General features: G+C 31.4%; 1 long non-coding RNA gene across 6 annotated transcripts; it reads right to left on the bottom strand.

Annotated features, from left to right (window-relative positions):
- Window positions 1–12892: 12892 nt before the first annotated feature.
- Window positions 12893–16271, bottom strand: LOC107955535 (uncharacterized). 6 transcript variants are annotated; one of them, XR_001700004.2, is made up of 6 exons: window positions 15828–16234; window positions 15732–15754; window positions 14188–15510; window positions 13824–13974; window positions 13278–13681; window positions 12893–13206 (listed from the first exon to the last, which is right to left on the bottom strand). It is a non-coding gene; the product is annotated as an uncharacterized lncRNA (long non-coding RNA). The 6 variants fall into 6 exon arrangements; XR_001700005.2 differs by lacking the exon at window positions 15732–15754 and having other exon boundaries at window positions 12982–13206; window positions 14188–14413; window positions 15359–15510; window positions 15828–16271; XR_001700003.2 differs by lacking the exon at window positions 15732–15754 and having other exon boundaries at window positions 15828–16268.
- Between the last annotated feature and the right edge of the window lie 1181 nt (window positions 16272–17452).

The following is a 17452-nucleotide window of genomic DNA, read 5'->3' as shown; positions in this document are numbered from 1 at the left end:
ACACGCTAACGGTTTCACAATGGCCAGACAGATCATGAGATTTGGATATTATTGGTCTACCATGGAAGGAGACTGCATCAAGTATGCTAAGAAGTGCCATAAATGCCAGATTTACGGAGACAAAATTCATGTGCCTCATCACTCTTCACGTCATGACTTCCCATGGCCTTTCTCCATGTGGGGCATGGACGTCATTGGGCCGATATCGCCAAAGGCTTCAAACGGACATCGTTTCATTTTTGTAGTGATTGACTACTTTACTAAGTGGGTAGAGGCTACTTCTTACGCCAACGTCACAAAGACAGCTGTCAGCAAGTTTTTAAAGAAGGAAATCATATGTCGGTATGGAATGCCTGAAAGGATCATATCAGACAACGCATTAAATTTGAATAATAGCACGATAGCAGAGGTTTGTAATCAATTCAAGATCAAGCACCACAACTCATCGCCATATCGTCCGAAGATGAATGGTGCGGTGGAGGCAGCCAATAAAAATATCAAAAAGATTGTAGGGAAAATGACTGAGACCTATAGAGATTGGCACGAGAAGTTGCCATTCGCCCTCTATGCTTATCGAACATCCGTCAGGACTTCTACCGGGGCAACACCATTCTCTTTGGTTTATGGAATGGAGGCAGTGCTACCAATTGAGGTTGAAATTCCCTCTCTCTGAGTTTTTTCAGAACTAAAGTTAGACGAAGCAGAATGGGTCCAAGCCCGATATGATCAGCTGAACTTGATTGAAGAAAGGAGGTTAAGAGCTATCCGTCATGGTCAAATGTACCAGAAACGAATGATGCGAGCTTACAATAAGAAAGTTCGTCCTAGAAACTTCCATGAAGGGGACTTGGTACTGAAGAAGATCCTTCCCATACAAAAGGACTTCAGAGGAAAGTGGATGCCAAACTGGGAGGGACCTTATGTAGTAAAAAAGGCCTTTTCAGGAGGGGCATTAATTTTAACTGGGATGGATGGCAAAAGCTTGCCCAATCCTGTGAATTCGGATTCAGTGAAGAGGTACTTTGCCTAAAAAAAAAAAAAGGGAGAGGCCAAGGCGAAAACCCGCAAAGGGCACCTTGAGACCAAAGGGGCTTTGAATTGAAAACCCAGGAATGGGCAATTCGAATTTTCGATCAAAGTTGAGGCATAGAGTAGTTTTGTCTTCTCCGAATTAACAAGAAAGAGAGATGCTACATCTTGGGGCATCAACAAAGTCTTTTAGGATTTCTAAACACAGAGTTTGTGCGGAGAAGCTCACGCTGCGATATCTGGGGCACCTGTTTTTTTTATCTTATTTACATCTTAGCAAAATTTGCTATTTGTTCATTTAGAGCTCTGCTCTCAATAAAATTCCATCTTATTCATTGTGATAATCTTTTTCATCATATCTCAGTAAAGTTTGTTATCTTGATTGATTTATTCATTTCGAGCTTTGCTCTCAGCAAATTTTATTTTGTCCATTTTGATAATCTTTCAAGCATTTTTCCTTGAAATAACGATTAATGGATTGACAATACACATGCAGAAGGAGTTCTGCATATTACTCTGAAAGTTTCTAAATAACACGAGGACCTGAAAAGGACTGTTGTTTAGAGCTGACCAAACTTAAGGGTTAGAAGCATTGGAAGAAGAATAGTCCAAATTGCATCTATTTCTTTAGGTTTTCTATCAAAGGTACTGGCTGAACAAGAAGACATCAGTGATAGAACCTTGATGAACAATAAGGAATGATAACCTGAGCATTAAAAATGGACCATTCTCATGACATTCTACAAATATAATACATACACATCTAGTTAGGAGCATTTGATTCATTCTGATCATGTCATCCTAAACACTAGGCATAAATAGGTCCATGAAATGGATTTTGCAGGTCATGTTCCCCAGAGAACAGATCAAAGAAACAAATCCTATACCCCTGAAGTTACAGTGGGATAGATTGAAGAAGAAAGTAGATCTTGTCTTCATTGTATTGGCGTGAAGTAGATCGAAGATATCAGATCCTATCTCTATATTGGTAGGAAGAAGATCGAAGAAGCAGATCTTGTCTTCCCATATTGGTGGCGAAGTAGATCGAAGAAAGCAGATCTTGTCTTCATGTATTGGCGTGAAGTAGATCGAAGATATCAGATCCTATCTTCCTATATTGGTAGGAAGTGGATCGAAGATGCAGATCTTGTCTTCCATTGATGGCGAGTAGGTCGAAGAAGCAGATCTTGTCTTCCCATATTGATGGCGAAGTAGATCGAAGAAAGCAGATCTTGTCTTCATGTATTGGCGTGAAGTAGATCGAAGATATCAGATCCTATCTTCCTATATTGGTAGGAAGTGGATCGAAGATGCAGATCTTGTCTTCCCATATTGGTGGCGAAGAAGATCGAAGAAAGCAGATCTTGTCTTCCATATTGGTGGCGAAGTAGATCGAAGAAAGCAGATCTTGTCTTCATGTATTGGCGTGAAGTAGATCGAAGATATCAGATCCTATCTTCCTATATTGGTAGGAAGTGGATCGAAGATGCAGATCTTGTCTTCCCATATTGGTGGCAAAGTAGGTCGAAGAAAGCAGATCTTGTCTTCCCATATTGGTGGCGAAGTAGATCGAAGAAAGCAGATCTTGTCTTCATGTATTGGCGTGAAGTAGATCGAAGATATCAGATCCTATCTTCCTATATTGGTAGGAAGTGGATCGAAGATGCAGATCTTGTCTTCCCATATTGGTGGCGAAGTAGATCGAAGAAAGCAGATCTTGTCTTCCCGTATTGGTGGCGAAGTAGATCGAAGAAAGCAGATCTTGTCTTCATGTATTGGCGTGAAGTAGATCGAAGATATCAGATCCTATCTTCCTATATTGGTAGGAAGTGGATCGACGATGCAGATTTTGTCTTCCCATACTGGTAGGAAGTGGATCGAAGATGCAGATCTTGTCTTCCCATACTGGTGGTGAAGAAGACCGAAGAAAGCAGATCGACGATGGCGGATTTTACCTCCCTGACTACAGTGGAGTACATCGAAGCCGATAACTCTATCTCCCTGCATTCAACAGTGGAATAGAGTGAATCGCATCAAGTCTTATCTCCCTAAGCAGTAGTGGAGCAGACTAAAAACACAAATCTCATCCCCATAGAGTCGTAACAGAGTAGATTGAAGCTTAGATCTTATCTTTATGAAGTTACATTGGAGTAGATCGAAGCTACAAGGCATATGTCAGAAAATGTAGTAGAATATCTGAACCAGAAGAACACCAATGAAGTCAAGACCCAGCAAGACCAGGCAAAATTGGCCTTTCATTATGTCTTTGCTCCATTCCCGTTACACGACAATGAGCAAAGAGGGGCAGCTGTACAGGCCAATTTTGGGCCTAGCCCAATACCCAAAACCAACACCAGCCCGAAATAGTGAAGCCCGATAAGCCCAAGTCTCCAAATTTTTTGGAAAGCCAGAAACCCTAAGGTTTCTGGCGCCGTTGCCCATACCCTGCTCCACTATAGCGGCCCCTTACCCCCACGCGTCTGACACCGGCTGCCACCGCCCAAGCATCTGCCACCATGATGCCCATACCGGCCATACCCTGCAAACACACAAACAACAAAAAGGCAGCCACAACAGAGGAATAGGGCATTTTTTTGGAATCGATTATAAAAGGGGGGTTCTTCCTTTTTTGAAAAAAAAAAGGATTTTGTAAACACAGATATGAGAGATCGGAAACAAACATAAACAAAGGGTAGCAAGAAATCAAAAAAGGTTGATTTTCACTTTCGTTCTAAGATCTGAGTTCATTTATTTTTTATTTTTCTTTTTATATACGAAAATAGACAAAAAGTAAAAGAAAAGAAATAAGTAAACCTCACCTGAAACCACGGACGCGTCGCCGGAGAACCTTCTCCATCGTGGCGATCGGGTTCGAAGGAGAGGGCCACGGGTTTCTCTCTTGGCTCCCAAAGGACGTCGAGGTGCTTGGCCTTCGAAGGGCTCCCAAGCGGGGTTTAAATACCCACGGCCGCGCGTCGCCGGGCACCGAAAATAGCTGCGATACGGTGGGCGGTGAGATAGCCCGATCGGCTGAAGCAAAGAGAGAGGGAGAGAAGGCAAAAGGCCTCAGTTTCTTTTAATGAGAAACTGAAATGAAGAAAAGAAACTAACCTAAGGGCTAGAGGCAAACGGCACCGTTTGGGAGTGGGGGTCCAGGTGCCAAAACGACACAGTTTTGGACCTCCCACACGCGACCCGCCCTACGCCCACGGAGGATCCGCGCATTTTGACCGAATGGTCTATTTGCGCATGGGATCCCTCTACTTTCTTGGCGCACTTCAATGTGTCCTCCCTTCCTTTTATTTTGGATTCGCCCCAAATTTGTGTTCCAAAATTCAATATAGTCCTTTTTTAATTAATCAACTTTATTTTTATTATTAACTCTATTATTGCTACTTATTATTATTGCCATTATTCTATTATTTCTTATATTTTATCATTATTGATGTTACTATTTATATCACTGTTTTACATAATAGTTATAATCATTATTATTCTTTATTTGTTATTGTTGTTATTCTATTATTGTCATTGTTGTTAATATTGGAGCTATTTTTGTCCTTATTATTTTATTGATATCATTGTTTTCTATGTCATTATTATTGTGTTATCATTAGTATCACCACTATGTCATCAAATCAATCAATTTTATATTAAATTTGTCATATTATATTATATTATTTTCTTGTTCTTATCTACATTATTATTACTATTATTATTGGCATTATTTTGAATATATCACATATTCTAAATCATTACCAATTTTAAAAAATTTTTGCATATATGTTATTTCTTCTGAATCATCATACGTAATATTCATTTTAAATTTTTATATGTATCTTTATACTCTAAATTATTATGTATATATACGTACTTATACATACTTAAATATATTTTTTCACATTTCATGATTCTTATATACTTACATATATTTATGCATATTTTACATCATATACATACTTATATATATTCTTTATATTCTTAAAAATGCTTTTTGTATATTTCACATATCTTATGATTCACATACATATACTTTATGTTATCACAATTTGTAAATATATATAAACACATATTCACATTTTTATTTTTATAATACTTACCGATTTTTTTTTATATATGTATATGTTTATCTATGTTTTCATATTCTATAATTTATACGCATTTCTTATTTTATGGCTTAAAATTATACATGCATATATATTTTACATAATTGTATTCATTGTCATCATTGTTATTTGGTGTTTGTTTATTTATCCATGTACACTTGTGCTTTTTCTAAAACGTTAGTTCTATTTATTTATTTGTATGCTTTGTTTATGTAATCGCCTCGTCATTTCATTTTGCCTATTGTATTGTTGTTACTCACTTTACTTTGCTTACCTTGCCGTATTCGTTATTGTTTCGTCAAGCATTAACACCAAACATCAAAAGGAAGATTTTTCTAAATAAGGCAATATTTCGCGTTTGGAAAATCGAGAAAACGTGCCCTAACGTGCTGGGTTTCGATTTCTCGTTCGACCAAATAGCCAAATATCCTTTTTAAACTTTTAAATAAGGCAATATTTCGCGTTTGGAAAATCGAGGAAACGTGCCCTAACGTGCTGGGTTTCGATTTCTCGTTCGACTAAACAGCCAAATATCCTCTTAAAGCTTCAAAATATGGTTTCATTAAACTATAAGGTGATCTTGGTTTCGATGGTTTAGGGTATCGTGTCCTAATGTGCTGGATGTGATATTCCTTCGGAACAAGAGAATCTTATATTTCAATTCACGTTATCAGAGTTTTCTTTTAAGGATCGTATTTTTAAAACCCTTCAAATTTTCAATTTTCGACACTAAGACACTAATTAATCAACTAGGTACCAATTTTGGGCGTATCGAGGGTGCTAATCCTTCCTCGTGCGTAACCGACTCCCGAACCCGTTTTTTAAATTTCATAGACCAAAATCTTTGTTTTAATAAAAATTAAATCGTTTATTAAAAACAACCACTTTTCAAGGTGACCCGATCACACCTCATCAAAAAGGACCGGTGGCGACTCCCGTTTTCATTCTTTTTTTTAATCCAAGTCGACCCCGTTTTCATTCAAAAAAATGGTGTCAACACTTGTCACACATCGCTTTTGCATACTTTTCAATTTAACCCTATCTTATCCATACTTCATTAGTATTATTCATAACCTTACTATAAAATTTCTCATATCAATCTTTTACATATTCTACTTCATGTATACACTTATTTTTAACAATAACATTCCTATCTATTTTTCCATCTTTTACAAATTAATCTTATTTCACATATCTGGTCTTTTCCTCACTTTTCTTTTTATTTCTCCATTATAATTTATTTAGTAAACACAATCAATTCATCATTCTTAATACTTAATTATCATAATGTCTAATTCTTCATTCATGTAACATGTAAATTTATACTTAAAATATTATATTCAAGCATTTATGCCTCTAATTCAACCTAACTATTAACAACAAAATTAAAATAAATAATACTCTAGTTGTACTTGCAACTCAAGGCTTGAAATTAAGCTTTCTTCTTCCTTGAGCTCCTCCTTGCTTTATTTCTCCACTTGTTTCTCACTTTTCTTCAATTTATCTTTATTTTTTCATATCAAAATACACAATATTTAAATGTTAAAATTATACCCTCATATCATAATCCATGTTTTTCAATTAAAACCAACATAGATTGCAAGAAAGTTCATAATATTTACCTCAATTACTTGTATTCTCTAACAATCCTTACTTTCTCTCTCCTTCAAGACAACTATGGTTGGGCTTATCATGAAATTTAGGTAATTACTACACTTCTCTATTGATTTCACTTACTAATCGTCAAGGAAATTGGGAGGTTTAAACTTAATTGGCTTATTAATGGTGGAAAGGACCTATTTGTAATAAAATGAAATGTTGAAATGGTGGCCATTAAGGGGGACGTGAATAGCTATATAAAGAGGGATGGATTTCTCCATCTTTTTCTACATATTGCCATGTAATTATCTATTAAAATAATCTATTAAATACTATTTACCATTTTACCCCATCAATCATACTTTTACACGTATTTATCCTTAATCATTATGTCTCCCTAATTATTTATTTTCAATATTTATCATTTTATCCTTTACCTTTTTTTATTTTTTTTATTTCCACTTATGAATCAATATTCATATATACAACGAAAATCTTTCGGAAATCAATCGTGGGGAAACCCATCCCGATCATGGAAATTAGGTTTATTCCTAGTGATCCTTTTAGTAGGGGTTTCATTTAACCCAAATTTGCATAACCTCAAAATTATGGAGTTGTTGAATTAAAAAATAGATAAACTACAATAGAGATCACTTAATTATGGTTTTTTTTTGTCATTTAACTATGAAAAATTATAAAATGATCATCAACTATTTAATTTTATCTTTTTTGTCCACCAGTTAGCTAATGTAAAAATAAAAACATCCAAAAATTTAAGACAGTTAAATGGCCAAAAAAATTAAATAATCAAGTGACTCTTTTATAACTTTTCATAATTGAGTGGCTAAAAAAAAGACCAGTAAACTCTATTATAATTTACCCTTAAAAAAATTATATGAATATGGTTAGTATCAAACAAAATCAACCATCCTAGGACTTGGACTAACAGTTAGTTAATGTAAAATATATTATAGCTAATCATGTTTTATTTAATTATCTTCTTCTAATGATATAGAAATCCTGAACTGTCCCGTCAAATTATCATATGTTTTGTTGATCATCTTTGAAAATTGAGTTCTTATTTAATTAGTTAATATTACAACGTCAAACATAAATCTAGCCACCCTTATAAGTCGTGAAAAAAGTTTTAGGGTAAAAATTAAATTTTAATTTTTATGATAGTAAAATTATAATTTTATTATTTTAGTAGTCTATATTTTTATAAAATTTAAAGTATTAGATTAATTTTTTATCATTTTTAGGAGGTAAAGTATAATTTTACCTTTATTAATTTAAAATTTTAAAAGACTTAAATAGAAATTTTTTTATTTTAGGGGGTCCGGGCCTTTTTTAGCCCCTGGCTACACCCCTGAATTCAAAATAACTAATATATATTATATTGCATGATGATTTTATTTCATCTTGATTCTTGATTATCTAATGAAACTTTAAATTATTTTAGTCTTAATCTAAAATTTGTTATCTAAATTATATCTTTTTATTATTTTGGTATCTAAACTTGTTTTTATTCATAAGTGGTACTTAAACTATTTTTTTTCAAGTTATTATCTCCACTAGTCAAACCGTTAAATCTATTTTAAAAAGAATTTAACCCACATATTAGTATTTAAACTTCATTAAAAATTTTCAGCCAATAATAAATTGCCACATCATATAAAATTAAAAATATATTCTTTATTTATTTTATTTTCTTTTACTTTTTTATCTCTTTTATTTTCTTTTCTATTTTTTCCTCCTTCTTCCTTTAAAATGTCTAGCAATACTAGCAATGCTCAAAAATTTTCCTATCGAGGTCAAGATGCTAACAATTAATTTTATTTTCAAACTTCATCGCCTTCTTGCTCTACCTAACGAGATCAAAAAAGTTATTTCATCAATCAAAATCAAGGTTTTCAAAATTAGACCAAGAATTGATTAGGGTACTAGTCCAGAGATAGGGGCTAAACTGAGCTAAAAAATAATTGAACTAATTTCCTCTTTTTTTAGATATCTTTATTTTTTTTATGAATTTTTAATAATTTATTTGATTGAACCGAACAAACTGATCAAATTGAAAACCAGTGGCTTGATTGGTTCGACCCTTGGACTAATTCTAAAGAAAGAAAAAAAAAAGAAAAAGAATATATATAAGAGAAAATAATATTTTTTTTTCCTTTTTTGCTACATGTCAATATTTAATTGATTTTTTTTTAAAATAGATTTAATGGTTTAACTAAGGGTTGAACTGATAACGGTACCAACTTGAGAAAAAAATAGTTTAGGTACCACTTGTGACCCAAAAAATGTTTAGATACCAAAATGAGAAAAATACATAGTTTATGTACCAATTTTTAGGTTAAGCCTCTTTTAAAATAGACTTAATGTGTTGACTAACATAGGTACTAATTTGAGAAAAAAAGTAGTTTAGATACCGCTAGTGATAAAAAAATAGTAAATACTAATTTTTGTGTTAAGCCATTATTCTACTATAAAGGTTAAAATCTAGATTATTTAGTAGCCAAAAAAACTAAAAAATTGGCATCCATTAATTATAAAATATGTTTTAATAAAAAAATACTATCCATTATTTATAAAATATGATTTATTAACCAATTAGTTTGATTCTGTTTTTAATTCAGTTACTTAAATTTCTAATCCAATTAATGTGTTTGTATGTGTATTGGTTAATGAAGGTTTAAGGATAGTATACCGTCTTAAATGTGACATGACTTTGAAAAAGAAACCTCACTACTTCCTGAAGCTAGAAATCTAAAAAGTTGAATAATTAGGAACTCATTGAAAATGCATGCTTTGATGATAAAAAAAGGTCAGATCAAAGGTCAAAAAGAGACCTAAGACTTGGAAAATGGTCGGCCTAATGATTTCTATTCTCATATTAAATGTCATTGGCTGGGTAAAATATTTTAATTAATATTAATATAATTTAATTATAAAATATAAATTGTCATGCAATTGATTTATATATTAGTCCATTTCAACTAATAAGTTTTAGTTTAAGTCCTAAGAGGTTCATGCTATAATGTTAATTAATTGGATAAAAATTTAAGTTTGAATTGGAAGCCATTCGAATTCGAAACGATTTTATTTAAGATTTGAGATCAAATTTAATCATTGAATATATTTAGTCTATATTCAACCCTAATGACTCTAATGGCTCCAAATTGGGTTAAACCTAGAGTTATATCATTAGTGATATAATAAAAAACAAAGCCAAGTTGTTTGAGAGCCAATAGGATTATTATAAATGAAATGAAGGAGTGGGCTTTGGTTGAGTTGTAGGGTCTTTTGGGAACATTAGATCCATTTTTGGTGAGAAAAAATTGGTGCTTGTTTATGTTTTAATAACAATTTCTACTATATAGGCATGTGATATGCTTTCTTCAAATAATTGTGGTTAAGGTTTTTTCTTCCCATAATATGTATACATTTAACAAACCTTCAATCTTTTCTGTCAACAATATCAAGCCTATCCCTATCCATGTAATGATAGGGTTTCGGTTGATGAAATTCGAAATTCAATTTAAGATGAATTAAATTTGCTCAGTAGAGTTAGATAAATATCACATTTATATCCCTAATTGTATTCTTGTTCAAGGGCTCTAAACTATTTACTTGTAAGTTCGACAAATTCGATTCGAAATCCACCTAAGCCAAATGTTCGACATTTCTTTGGTGGGAGACGTGCTCCTTGAATTCTATGAACTCGAGAATAAAGTTGAGCATAAATACTTCGGACACAATATCTCCATTGTTGAGGGATTCGTTAACTCTCATTGAACAATACTTCAAAAACTTCTCTAAAGAGAGTTTGACCTCCTCTTACCCAACATTCTACACATTGACAACATGGAAACCTAAGTAGAAGTTGGAGCTATTGATAGCTACAAATAGGTTTCAATATAAAATGAAAAGGATACATAATAAAATAGAAGAAACATTAGAACCAACGCATGAAGCAAGGAATGGCATTTGAAAATGCAGCAGAATGAAAGAATGGACCACAAAATTGTAGGAGCCTAAACTTATGGACCACATTTTGGGAGGGTCTAGCTTATATCGGTTGTATCCGTTTAGCTGTACTAATTTTGTATGAATAATATTTGCATAAATATTTGGTTTGCCAAGCAATCCCAACTAATCCATCATCATTTGCATGATTGTTTATACGATTTGATATACATGGAGAAAACCCTATAAGCTAAAACTGGCCTACACATCGAACCAAGTGGATATCTTACCAAAAGTACACATATATATATATGGGTTTAATTCAATTAATTTATATAACATTTAAAAAAAAAAGGGTATGTACATATCTGTTTGTATAAAAAGTTGATAATAATTGCCAATCCTCATGAAATCAGTAGGATGACAACTCTCCAACTAAACAACAGATTATATACTGAAATGATGTGGTGAATTATGGTAGCCATGAGAAGAAAATTTTGCAAAAGGAAAGACCTTCTTAGGGTCCCCTTTCTTCATTAGAGAAAATAAATCCCCTATAACTACTGGCAATTTTTCGAAGGGGTCCTCAAGCTGTTATAAAAATTTTAATTATTCAATATATATAATGTTTACATTTATGAAGAGAGTTAAATTTGATCAACTTTTTTTTAAATAGATTATTTTTAAAAGAAAATTAAAATTTTAAATATAACAATACATTTTATGAATTTTTTAATATTTTTAGAATTTTTAAAAAAATATTAAATTAACATAAAGTAAAACTAAATCATCATGTTGGTTATAGAAACTGTCGTAGGCTGTGCAAAGTGGTCGTACGAGTCCAGGTTTGGATAACAGTTTTATGAATTTAATTTGCTTTGGTTTCACTTAAATTCTTATTTAATGATAAAGAAATCATTTAAAATTTTAATCATAAATTTGATAATATTAATCTAAAATTAGTTTTTTTCATTTTTTTATAAAAAAATAAAACGTATTTTTTTGGGGGGATTCATCGAAATTTAGGGAAAAAAATAAATAATTAATTAGACGATTACCTTTAGATGTGAAAAGCTTGAAGAAAAAAAATTATAGTTATTTACTAAATATTACATTTTAAAAATAATTATTACTAGAGAAAAAAATATTTTTAAAATATAGTTAGTCCTTTCTATAACAACTACTTGTTATAATAATATTTTAATATAATGGTATGTTTGGTTCACTGTAATGGAATAAGGCTGTAATTGAATAGAGTTGTAATTGAATAGAGCTGTAATCAGTAATTCAATTGTTTGGTTGAATGGAATTGAATAGAGTTGTAATAGAATTCTTGTGTTTAGTTGAATGTAATAGATGTTGTAATAGTATAAGAAAAAAGACTTAAATGACCAAAGTACCCTTAGCAGAATTTTTGTAGATAGATGATTATTGTTATTAAATTTTAATAAGATTATTGTTCAATATATTTTAATAAAAATAAAAATAAATAATTTAATCATATTTTAGCATAATTATTATTAAATACAATTTAATAAAATAATATATAATTTAATAACATTCTTAATATAATTATTAATAATATTTAATAATAATTTTAATATAAAATTATTATTAAAAATATTTCAATGCCTAATATATTTACTTTAATCTAGCTTCTCACCTGTTCTCTTAGGTCACAATCGTCAATATAAAAATGAGTTTAACATACAATATGATAATCCTCTAATGACATCTTATTTTAATAGTCAATTTTAATAGAAAACATATTTTTTATATTTTATTTTCTCCTTTATTATAACATGATAACTACAATTAATTATAAGGTATACTCTTTAATAAATTAATTATTTATTGCAATCTTTTGGTGAAATAAAAACCTTCAAATTTTACATAAAAATTACTAAATTTTAGTAACATTAGTTCTTTTCACATATGAAATAACAAAATAAAAACTCATAGTCCTTTGTTATTCAAAAACCATAGTCCTTAATTTTATGTTATTCAAAAACTCATAGTTCTTTATGTTATTCAAAAACATGAAGAAAACTCGATATAAATACAGAAGGAGCTGAGATCCGCAATCCCTTTGTCTCAAAAGCCATTCCTCATTTTATGTTAATAAAATACTCATAGTTCTTTATGTTATTCTCGTATAAGAAATAGCAAATTCTCTCCATAGCATTGGCTTCTCTTAGAAAGTCAAACTCATATTCGATCTTGACAACACAAAGGATAAATAATTAACGACATGCAGAAGAAAAAAGAAATCCAAATCCAAGTGGAACGATACTCTCAATTTACATAAATTTGAAAAATACATAAAAGAAGGATAGATGTGTTTTGCAAGGAACATCAGTGTGAATACAAATACCTTCTTTTCCATTTCCTTGGTAACGGAAAACAGATCAAATTTGACATCATTCTTCTGAATGTATAGTGCAAATGCTTGCAAGTTACGGATGTCGGTCATCATAAGATCCCGGATTCCCGGATGTTGCACCTGCCATAAACTTGAATGGTCAAAATCACATAGACATGCAAGGTTTTAAAATTATTTTCAAGGGGACTTACCTTAACAACAACATCGATCTTTTCACCTCTCAATCCTGCTTGATGAACCTAATTCAGATACGAACATATGTTAAGGTATATCCACTCGGTTCTTGTAAGCATTATCCACATCTGTGCCTTAGCTTCGTTCCCATTTATATCTAACTTCTGAGTTTGAAACTCTACTCCTATGGTTGACTTTGAATTTGGGTAGAACTCATTCCTAGCAAATCTTGCAAGTAAATTCGATATCCCAACAGCTGAATCACTAACTAGTACAATCTTGAAAAGGTAATCCTCAGTTTTTTCTTCCTCTGAAACAAAAGCCATTTTCCAACCTTCCTACGAGTGTCACTCTATATAACCATATCAACAGTGGAAAGCACTCGAAATTAAGTTTCTTCTCTGGTACTCGAAGTTATCACCTAAGAAGCACCAACCTTGTATCATGTTTAAGAACAGAAACGGGTTTATCGAAGAAAAGAATAAAGGCACGCTGGAAAAGGAAGCTAAAATAGGAATAAAGAGTACAAATGTGTCATTCAGCAATTGCTTACATGAAAATACCTTTATTGTGAAGCAAATATTAGGTCAATTGAATAAAAAAGGAATAAACTCTATTCCGCTTTCACCCTCCTGCAACATAGACAAATCTATCCTGAGCGCCCTACGCATGTAGTACTAATCACCTTCCTAGTGAATATGTACGTTACGATTCCTGCAGTAACAAGAGAAGGGCCCTCATGTAAAACCAACCAAAGTACTAATCGTTACAGTACAGGTAAAACAACTGTCTGTCTCCGGCTAAAATATTCAAGATAAGTAAAATATTTATCAGAATTTGAAAAGTAAACAGTTAAGTGAAACAAGTAATATGCAACTTATTAAAGTCTTTTAATTACATAGTTCCTTAGAAGGTAAGGAACAGTACCTTGATCTCTCCATCTTGCTAAAACCTTGCCTCGCACCTGAAATCCCACTTAAGCTCCTTCTACTGCTTAGATTTTAGAAGCTCAAAACAAGGACATATGATAAATGCTAGATCATTCATGTGAAATATCCAAATAATCGATTGGAAATAAAATCACAACTCACCCAACGACCGTGACAGATTAATAGCTCACCTAAGATTCCTAATCATATGTTTAGTCCTTGCCCTTAACCAGTAAAACATCACATCATTTTTGTATAAACTTTAAAAGTTAACAAATATAAGTGTCATTAGATAACAAAAAACTAGAGGCCAGATTTGGAAGCAAAGAACTGATAATTGATAAGATCTTTTGAACAACAATTATATAGCTATGAAATCAATCATAAGCAACAAATCACCTAAAAGGGCAAAATAAGATGCTTGATTGTATAATAATATGCATCAACTATGCACTCGACCTTATAAGATAACATGTGATAGTTCAATCTTTTGAATATTACCACTGGACCATGGTACAGAAACAACATAGTACTTCATATATAAACAAGCCCTTGTGCTTTCACTTCTAAATGTAAGAATTCTTTTAAAAAGTTATTTTTTGTCTTATTCTTTGTTTTAACCATTAGAGATGCTGAAAAACTCAGTCTTTAAAAGTTTTCATATTTTTTCAATAAGAATCTTTTAAAGAGTTAAATTTAAGGATTGAAAACTTTTACTGCTATGTCAACAGCTCATAAAAATTCATTGAAACACAAAAACTCTGATTGTATGAGCTAGAGAACTTTGACCAGGAAATAAACTATAGATCCAAGTAAATCAATTTCAACATTCAAAGAGAAAAAAAAAATGCTCTTGATCATAAAGTAGAGCATCTGCATCTTGTAAAGAGAGATCAAATTATAGCATACTAGACTCAGTTTTGCATCAAAGAGACACCAGTAGAAACTAAATCACCAAGCAAACTGCCCTTTTATTTTATATTTTGCAATTGACTAAAAGGCTAGAACCAAGTTCATATATGGAACAGCCAGTTAACTCTTTCCATAAAAGAAGAAAAAAAAACCTTAAAAGCACCGAACCATTATAACTAAGTCTAGAATATCCACATGAATTAGAGCAGAAAAAATCTATTTACACATTATGCCTTCACCTTAATTGCTGCTCTTACCTAAACAAGAAATTCAAGAGGTCAAAAACACACTTGCAGATGCATACTTGATTTACCAATAATTAAAGTTGGTTTCAACAGGGTACAATCCACGAGTGACCACTACGGGCTTTCTAGCAACATTACACTGCAGCCTTTTGAAATAAGAACACCTGTAAGGAAAAAGGAAGTTAATTAGCAGCAAAGCTTTAACAAATTGCCATGAACGCACAAACCCAAAACAAACAAAAAAAAAGATAAAATGAAAATTTAAACTTATCAAAACAAAAGAAAACCCAAATCAAGAGAAAAATCCAAAGGGAAATCACTGATGCATTGATAGAGCAATTAGCGAATAGAAAAATATTGTAGTCTTTGTAGATACAATCCCAACCTGAAATTGAAATCCCTTGCTATCTACAAAAATAAAAAAAAATTATGATGTTCATCTACAAAAAATCAAGGAAGAGGAAAAGAAAGAGGAAATTACAGGGTATTGATGAAATGAATGTTAGCTTCAAGAGCCTTGAGAGAATCCTTGAACGATTTCCTCATCTCCCCTATCTCTGTTTTCTTTTTCTTTTTCTTGGTGAAATTACAGATTAATAGCTCATCCTTGAACGAGGAGATAGGGATAGGGTGTGGTGGCCTAAGGTGTTTGCTGAGGGAGAGTGGTGAAGGGCAAGAATGGGATGTTATGTTTTTTTCTTTATTCGGTGCAGGCTCTGCGTTGCTATTCTTTGGTTCTGGTGGGGAATGGCTATTACGGGAGAAGATGGAATGGAGGATGAATGGGAATTCGTTGAATGAAGGATTTAGTGAACCAAACTAAGGAATACCTGTTTATCACTGAAACAGTCAGAATCGTTTAGTTATTCATGCCAACCAAACATACAGTCAAGTTTTTAGAAGAATCGGTTTTTTATATTTTATAATAGTTTTTCACTTATAACAACAATATTTATAGTTATAAAGTACATTTTTTTATTAAATTAGTTATTTATAGCAACACATAGTCTAAATTTTTAAGTAAAATTATAGCTATTTCATATAAGTCAATTAATTATCATTTATTAAATAAAAATGATCTTAATTAAAATATTATTTCAATAAAATAATTAAATTTCACGTAATTAATCATATTTTATTAAATGAAAATAATTTTCAATGAGCAGAATTAAATATATCAATTCATTAAACTATTAAGTTTCTTAATTAAATACTCTGCTAAGAATTTGGAACAACATAAACTAATAAATTGATTACTTGAATTTAGTAACTCATAATTAATTAATTAATTAATTTTGGTAACTCATTGATTAATTGAACTTGTTAGATTTATGAACTTTATAATTAATCATGTGAAAAAATATAAAATAAAATATGTATAAAAGCAATAATGCATACACCTATTGTATGTCTTTTAATTTTGTTGATTTGATTCCTACTTTTCTTTTCTTTTTTGAACATAATTCTCACTTTCTTTATTTGATGAAAATTCATGATATAAATTCTATGATAAGTTTACAACAATTATCTCTCCATAACAACATGCTTATATAAGTGTATAACAACCACCTCTCTTTAACAAGCAAAATCTGGACAAACAAACGGAGCTGTTATAGAGAAGGTTTATCATAACTAAATTATGTTACGTCTAGAGTTATTCATGACCGAGTAGATCAAGTTTGGGCTAAGTCTATATATGATGATAGCACACTTTATACTTATCCAAGTCTAGCCTGACCTAAAATATGAGTCCCAAATTTTGTCCTAGCCCACCTGTATTTGAAAATAGCTAACACAAACCTGTTTTAGGTCCAATCATATTATTTTTAATTTAGAATTTTTACTTTTTCCATTATATTTTCTTTTATTAGATTTTAGGGTAAACTACACTATTAGTCACTAAAGTATGAGTAAGTTTTTGTTTGGGTCACTTAACTAAAAAATGTGCAATTTTGTCGCTAATGTTTTCTAAATTAATTTTTTTATGACCTAATTTTAAGTGACACTTTTTTAGTTGGTATAATAACAATTTTAGCCTTCAACTTTTTTTTTGTTAATTTGGCCCTAATTCTATATAAAAATTATAAAAATAAAATAAAATTTATT

Source organism: Gossypium hirsutum, chromosome A07, assembly GCF_007990345.1.
Source record: "Gossypium hirsutum isolate 1008001.06 chromosome A07, Gossypium_hirsutum_v2.1, whole genome shotgun sequence".
NCBI classification, from domain to species: Eukaryota; Viridiplantae; Streptophyta; class Magnoliopsida; order Malvales; family Malvaceae; genus Gossypium; species Gossypium hirsutum.
Note: the sequence above shows the minus strand (reverse complement) of the source record. Positions and strands in the feature narration are given on the sequence as shown.